General features: G+C 34.9%; 1 non-coding gene across 1 annotated transcript; it reads right to left on the bottom strand.

The window, feature by feature from the left end:
• Positions 1-1,437: 1,437 nt before the first annotated feature.
• On the bottom strand, positions 1,438-1,566 carry LOC115067566. The gene has a single exon (XR_003846958.1). It is a non-coding gene; the product is annotated as a small nucleolar RNA SNORA51 (small nucleolar RNA).
• Positions 1,567-8,195: the final 6,629 nt, after the last annotated feature.

Here is an 8,195-nt window from a genome sequence, read left to right on the forward strand (position 1 = left end):
AAGGACACTTTTTGCTCCCTGCCCTCCTAGGTCGATTAGTTCCCAGGGACCATGAGCATCTCGCAAAATGTCCTGTAATGGTGGTGGGTCATCTGACCTCTTGATCAAGGAGGCAAAGGTGACCCCACCAGATGGACTTGAACCAGTGTCCAGTCTATAAAGAGGAGGGTCAACATGGGGAATCATTTCCTCCATCCTTCCAGCAGCCAACAATGGTCGAGCAGGACCTTTCACTTCTCATCACATAGATGGAACTGGTAAAAGAAAGGAGCCAGGGGCTCCTCCCAAGCCCATGGGACCCCTGAGGAACAGATCCTCAAATGACCTCAAGAGTAAAAACAAATGTCGAGTTGTTGGACAGGTTGGATAAAGGCTCTTCCAGACAGTTCCAAGATACTACTGGAAAAATGAACAGCAGACCCCAATTCTATCCAAAGGAATATTGACAATAGATTGCCGAAGATGAGGAACAGCTGATCCTCCTGGATCAGGGACCTCTGGCTGACTAGATTTACCAGAAGGTCAGATAGAGGGGAATGGATGGGGATGCTGACAGCACAGTGGACAGTAGCAGGGATAGCAGAGTATGGAGGCTCTAGTGGGAGGGGAAGGCTGTCTATCTGACGAGTTTGTATTCATGCTCAGATGCAGAGGAGCTCAGAAGGTGGGCGACTGTGACCAGTAATAGTCATGTATAAAGAGTGTCGAAATGCATTTGAAAACGTCTCAATCTCAGTGGGCTTGGAATGAATGTTTCTGTCTGAATCAGTGTGCTTTGACAATGACATGGAGATCTTTTTGAACCGTTGGAACCTCATTTAATTTTATGTCTTATAGAGTTTATAATGAGTAAAAGATTATATAAGCGTAATAATTCATCTGTAAACCTAGAAATTTACAGCCAATTTTGAAAGAGATGTACCCTAGCTCAGAAAAATGTTATTGAATAGGTTAATGCTGTTGTAATGAAATGCTTCTTTTAATTAAAAAAAATTGAAAAAAATAAAAATAAAAGCACAATATAAAAAACATTCTTTGCTTTTACCATAAACTCCATGACTGTATGACAGCAGCTATCTTTTACTTCTCCTTCATAGAACTATTAATAGTTTAGTCAGGACTTTCCACACTGTTCTCCAGAATAACTAAAATTTTTCATTTGCACATACAGTTTATCAAAATTATGTTTCTCTTCACACAGTCAGCATTGTGTTTTCAGCAGCTTCCACTCAAACTGGTGTAAAATGGTACCTCATGTAAGTTTTAATTTGCATTTCTCTAATGGCTAATGATATCAGGCATATTTTCCTAAATTTATATAAATTTATTTATATCTATTCTTTTGATGTGTATCTATATGTATAACCATCCAAATTTTGCTTGGACTGCATTTTTATTGTCTTTTATATTTATTTCTTTTATTTCTTTTTCTTTTATTCATGTCTCCCCTTCACAATACAGACCAGGCACAGTTTCATGGGCTGAGGTGTACATGGGTCAGGTATGCCCTACCTCCTCCTATGCAATTAGTATAAGAACACAACCTGTGTTAAGCATCATAAGGCCTCTGTTTATATCTTTTTACATTTTAGAAACCATTTTGTACTGTAGTTCTATTTTTAGATTTTGTAAGAAAGAGACCTACTCATTGTTCTCCACAGAGAAAAATTTACATTGTTTTTCAGTAAAATTTTTATCTCCTGTGTATGCAAAGTTTCTTTTACTTCTATTGCAGTCAGCATATTTGTTTTGACTATTGTCATCCTAATTGAAGTAAGGTGGTATCTTATTGAAGTTTTTATTTGCATTTCTCTTATGGCTAATGAAATAGAGTATATTTTCCATGTATTTATTGATCATTTACATTTCTTCTCCTGAGAAGTGTATCTATGGATCATTTTCCAACTCTTAATTGGATTTCATTTTTCATTAGTCTTTATTAACTCTCTTTATAGTCCGCCTATTAACTCTCAGTCAGAGGAATGACTGGTGAAGGCTTTTCCCATTCTGTGAGTTGCTGCTGTGCAAGAGTTCTTTGGCTGCTACAATCCTATTCGTCTATTTTTGTTTCTGTTTTTCTTTTCGGGGGTATGTTTAAAAACTCGTGTTTGTCTTAATGTGATTCTCTTATATTTTCCTATGTCTTTGACATGCTTTGAATCAATGTATATACAAGCTTAGAGGCGGGGTCTACTCCTCATCTTCCACATGTATTCCCAGTATTCCCAGGTCCATTTGTCCCTTTTCTAACACACTTGCTGGCAACTTTGTTGAGAATACATTGGCTGTATATCTATGGGATTATTTACAGTTCCATTCATATTGGCCTATATGTCTGTTTCTATACCATTGTCATGCTGTTTTGGCTACCTTGACTCTGTCTCCGACTTTCGTTTTTGTGCGTGTGTGCTCTAGATCAGTGTTATGGTTTGAAATATCTTTAAGTAGGCTGTGTTAAGTTTTTGGTCAGGAACTAGAGGCTTTTTGAAAGGTGATGGTATCATGAAAGTTCTAACTTCCTCAAAGGACTGATCACTAATCAAATTCATAGCTGAATGCAATATTATATTAAGATGTGGGGTCTGATTGGAGGAATTAGGTCACTGAGGACACATATATTTGAAATATATATCTTGTTCTTGTATCTTTTCTCTTTGTCTCTCTGCTTTCTAGCAATCGTGAGGTGCACAGCTTTAATTTCTCACATCCTTACAACATGATGTCTGCCTTTCCACAGACATAAAGAAGTAGAGCCAGCCGATCATGGGCTGAACACTCTGAAATTGCAAACCAAAGTTAATCTTTCTTATTTCAACTGATTTTCTTTCGTATTTTGTCAGAGAGACCAAAAGTAAGAAAGATAATTACATTGGCTATTCACGGTGTCTTGGTTTTCCATGTGAATTTTAGGATCTGTTTTTCTAGCTCTGTGAAAAATTCCATTAGTGTTTTAATGGAAATTGCATTTAAAAAGCACCTAACTATCTTAACAACATAAATGTCTCCTAGTTCATGAAAATATGAGATTTCTTTCATCGTTAAGGTTCTTTTTCAATTTATTATTTTATAATCATCATTATAGAAGTCTTTTACTTCTTTTGTTAAAATTCTTAGTAAGGTGTATTTTGTGGGGAGGGGGCTACATTGAATGGGAATGCTTTTACAGTTTCTCAGAGCATTCATTGTTATAATGAAAACCTGGTTTATGTTGATTTTGGACTCTGCCACTTAACTGAGCTCATTTATCTATCCTCTGTCTTTTGGTCATTGTAATTTTCTATGTATAGAATCATAGCGTATAAAAGTGGTTAATTTGACTTCTTCCTTTCTTATTTGTTATGCCTTTTTTCTTCTAGTCCAATTGCTTAGTACATTGAATAAGAGAAATAAGATATGACACTCTTTTCCTGCTTCTTCTCTCAGAAGAAATTCTTTAGCTTTTAAACTTTCAGTATGATGTCATTTGTGGTTTTGACATATATAACTTTCATGATATTGAAGTGATCTTTATAAAACTAAGTGGCTCTGAGCTTTAGTATGAGGAGATGTTAAGTATTATCAAATGCCTTTCTGCATCAATTTATATGATCTTATAAATTTTATTTTTCATTCAGTTTATGTTGACTGATCTATATGTGTTAGACCATCCTTGCATCCTTGTAATCATATCTAACTTATGATGGTGAGTCTTTTTAATATTCATGAGAATTCAAGTTTCAAGAACATTGTACCAAAGTTTTGTAGCCTAGATAGTGAATATCATTCTATTATAATCTTACTGTGTATCATTGTTTGGTTTGGGCTACAGTGTGATGCTCATCCCGTTTATTAAATTTCTGATGGTTTCCTCTTTTAAATAGCATTGTTTCAGAAGAATTGACATTACTTATTTAAATGTCAAATTAAATTTTGTAATGAAGTTATCCATTTCTGGGCTTTTATCTGTTGGGACACTATTAATTATTCATTTAGTGTTAATTATCAGTTATTGACTTTTCAGATTGCTTTTTGTCCTCATTATTATTGAGTTTTGTCTTCATGCTATTTCAGTCAGAACAGATGAATAAAACTACTACTCAATTTTCTCTCCTGAATTATCTCCCATTTTAATCCTTCTTCTACAGGATTACTAAGATGATTTATGAAATAATTATTTTCTTTGAAACTTTTCTGTTTAAAGGTTTTCAGCAGTTTTCCATTACTCCCAGCATAAAGCCAAGATCCTCCCACAGATGACACAGGACACATTATTCATATTTTTATATTTATTCCTGTTAAATTTCACAGGTTCCCACATTAACCTCTTCTGGGTTTATACTTTCACCAATTTTTGCAATTTCTGGTAAAAAATATATGCTTTTAAACTACACTGAATTCAAATTCATCAGAATTGATCTTACCTCCTGAGTAGAAAAAAAATTATACAATACATATGTATATAAGCTATGCAAATATAATGTATTCAAAGTATATTACAGCTGTTCTCTGACAACAGCTTTGAAGACAGTAATGCTACATGACTGATAGATATGATAAGATCATTGAACTTATTAATTTACAGAGGCTGTGGCTGTCTGTCTAAGACCTGCACAAGATCAAGTCAATCAACACTGCATCATGGATGGGGGAGAGACTAATGCGACCCTGAGATGCTTTTGACATTGGTGAATGCTGGGGGACAGGGAGTCAGTTTTCTTCAAGGTTATGGTCCTTGGTATATAAACCATGCTCTAGTGGAAAGCCCTAAACCTTGGCATGTGTAAGTAGTACTAGTAGTACTCAGTGACTTAAATAAAGAACATGAAGTTGGTGTCTGTTGTGATGTTTCCTTTCTAATCTACTTTGTTCATTTGGATTTGTTCTTTTCTTGGCCTAGGGCTGAGTGTTTATCTTGTTTAACTTTTCAAAGAAACAGCTCATAATTTATTTTTTTAATATTGTTTTCATCATTTCTAGTTCATTAATTTCTCCTCTGATTTTTGTTATTTCTTCTCATATACTACGTTTGGGTTTGTATCGCTTTTGTCTTTCCAAAGTTTTGAGTTGTTCTATTAAGTCATTTATATGTGCTCTTTCTGATTTCTTAATGTAGGCACTATGAACTTCCCTCTTAGGACTATTTTAGGGTGTCCCAGGGGTTTTGTTTTATTGCATTTTCATTTTCAATTAATTTCAGGAATATTCATTCAGAGTATGTTTAATGTCCATGAGTTCACGTAGTTACTAGAGTTTCTTTTGCTGTTGATTATAAGCTTTATTGCACTGTGATCTGACAGAATGCATTGAATTATTTCACTTTTTTTTGTATTTGTTGAAATTTGTTTTGTACCTCAGTATGCGATCAATTTTAGGGAAACTGGCCTAGACTGAGTATAAAGTGTACTCTTTGGTGTTGGGTTGAATATTCTGTAGCTGTCTGTTAGGTCCATTTGATGTAAGATGTTACTCAATTCATATGTCTCTCTATTTTTTGTTCAATTGACCTCTTTATTAGAGATAATGTGGTATTGAAGTCACTTACTATTTTTCAGTTGAGGTTAATGTGTGTTTTATATTACTGTAGTACTGTTTTTATGAAATTGGGTACTCCAGATTTCAGTGCGTATATGCTCATGATTGTAGTATCTTCTTGATTGACTGTTTCTTTGATTAGAATGAAGTGTCCCTCTTTATTTCTTCTGATTAGTTTTAATTTGAAGCTTCTTTTGCAAGATATTAAAATTGGAACACCTTTATGCCTCTTAGAGCCATTTGCCTGAAATATGTGCATATGTCCTTTTCACCCTCTGCTATTACCTATACTTGAAGGTGAGATGAGTTTCTTGAGGATAACAAAAAGATGGAATTTGTTTCTTAATCCAGTCCACTAGCCTGTGTCTTTTATCTGGAGAATGGAGACCATTGATACTTAGAATTATTATTGAAAGCTGTGTATTGGTTCCTGCCATTTTAACTTGATTGCGCTCTTGGCCCTATTTTGTCTTTCCGTTATTATACCTTCCTTTGTTTTCTTTACATAACTTCATGTGTAAACTCATTACTATCTTCTGTTTTTTGTATTGCTTTGAGTATGCTCTGTAGTACTGGTTTGCCAAACATTAGTTGTTTCAATCCTATTCATTCCATAGAAAATTTTACAATTTAGACATTTTAAAACTCAATTAAAAAATAATCCTGGAAAACTGTTTGGGGTTGACATCTATTGTCATTTAGAACTGATAATACTTTGGTCCAGGCTCTGAGGCTGAGGAGCAGGAGTGGGCCTGGGACCAAGGCTAGCAGGGAGACAGGGTGGGGTGGGTCTATTGGAGATGTTCAGGCTGCAGGGAAATTGGATAGAGAAGTAATGGGGGGGATATCACTTACCAGATTAGTAAGAGGTCCGATCTGTGTCAGGCAGATCAGGAGTCCAGGGAAAGGTGGGGATGGGGACAGACTGTGAAGTGTTTTAACAATCTATACCAGAGAATTTAGCTCCTCTGGGTGAGGAAGCTAGTTCAGACATCTGAGGTGGAGGAGCTGAAGTGGACCTGGCCCAAGGCTAGCAGGGGAAATGGTGGGGGTAAGTTAGATTCCACAGCTTAATTTCTTAACTGTAAATAGAAGTGATAAGTAGCTATTTATGTCTAGCATCAGTTCTTGTTTATGTACATGTACATTTCATAAATCTTAAAATCAGACATATCAGAATAAACAAAGCTTAAAGCTATGTACATGACAATTTAATTTCTAATTATAATTTCATAAAACATAAAAGATTCCTAAATAATTAACATGAATGTCAAAGAGAAATATTATAACTGAGAAAGCATGGAGAAAATATACAGTAGTTATTGTTTTTAATTGAAAGAGCACTACAACCAAAGCACATACTACATTTTATTTTTATTTATACAAACATTTAAAATAAAATAAAATATAATGTAAAAATAAATGCACATATCCAATAAACACATATAAGTTGCCCAGCATCATTAGCCAAGAGGAACCTATGTTAAGACACAATGAGGTATTACTTCATATAGACTGGAACAGCTGCACTCAAGATTGGTGAGGAGGGAAATACTTTTACATACTTTTATTGCTGGTGGAAATGTACAAAAAGACACATCAAACAGTTAAAGGGTTAATATTAATGAGACATAGGTATAAAAGGGAATAATATATCCTCCAAAAGCAAATAAGGTACAGACACTTCATACAGCATGGGTGAAGCTTACAACATTATTCTAAGCAAAGGAACATGATGTGTTTAAAATATGTTTGCATTTTTATGTATGTATGTTGTATGTATCTATCTATTTTATGATTCCATAAAATATTCACAATAGGAAGATACTTAAGAGATGGAAAGTAGATTAGTTGTCACCTATAATGGGAAGGGAGTATTAGAGAGGAAAGGGGAGTTATCGTTAACATAAAAACTTTATTTGACAATCAAAATATTTTAAAGTCCATTGTGTTAGCAGTTGCAGAGTTTTCATGTTCTCAGAGTTGGGAATAGACTCATTATTTCTAAGGCTGTAATTCTCCTTATTCCTAGACAAAATGTAGGAATATAAAAAAACTCGTAGTTGCTCCTATGGTGGCATAGGTCTGTAATCCCAGAGCAGGAGGGTTAGGAATTTAAGGATAGCCCTCATCTACATACCATGTTCAAGGCCAGCTTGAAACATACATGAAACCTTTTCTTAACAAAAAAATTCAACAAACAGTGGACCAACACTTGAGGACATTTGGGGATACAAATCAAGCTCTATAGGCTGTATTTGTGTGTGTGTGTTTGTGTGTGTGTGCGCGCAGCCGTGCGCGCTCGCGCACTTGCATGTACATTAAATTGGAAGGGGGGCAATGGGGAGAAAAATATACTATATACCCATCTATATACCCACAACTATGTAATATTTATACATAAGCCTAAACTAATATTTTGGTAAATGCAATTTTGTGCTAAGATGCCTAAAGAGAATACAATATAAATTGGCTGTAATGGTTAACTTGAATTGTCAACTTCATACAGCCTAGAATCACCTGTGAAGAGAATCTTAATGAAGAATTATGTAGATCAGGTTGGTGGTGTGCATATATATGGGTGATTTTCTTGATTGTTAATTGATATAGGAAGCCCCAACCCATGTTGACTGGCCCACACTAGATCAGAGGTTCTAAACACTACAAAAGAAGCGAAAGCTAAC

This window comes from Nannospalax galili, unplaced genomic scaffold, assembly GCF_000622305.1.
Source record: "Nannospalax galili isolate Female #2095 unplaced genomic scaffold, S.galili_v1.0 scaffold726, whole genome shotgun sequence".
NCBI classification, from domain to species: domain Eukaryota; kingdom Metazoa; phylum Chordata; class Mammalia; order Rodentia; family Spalacidae; genus Nannospalax; species Nannospalax galili.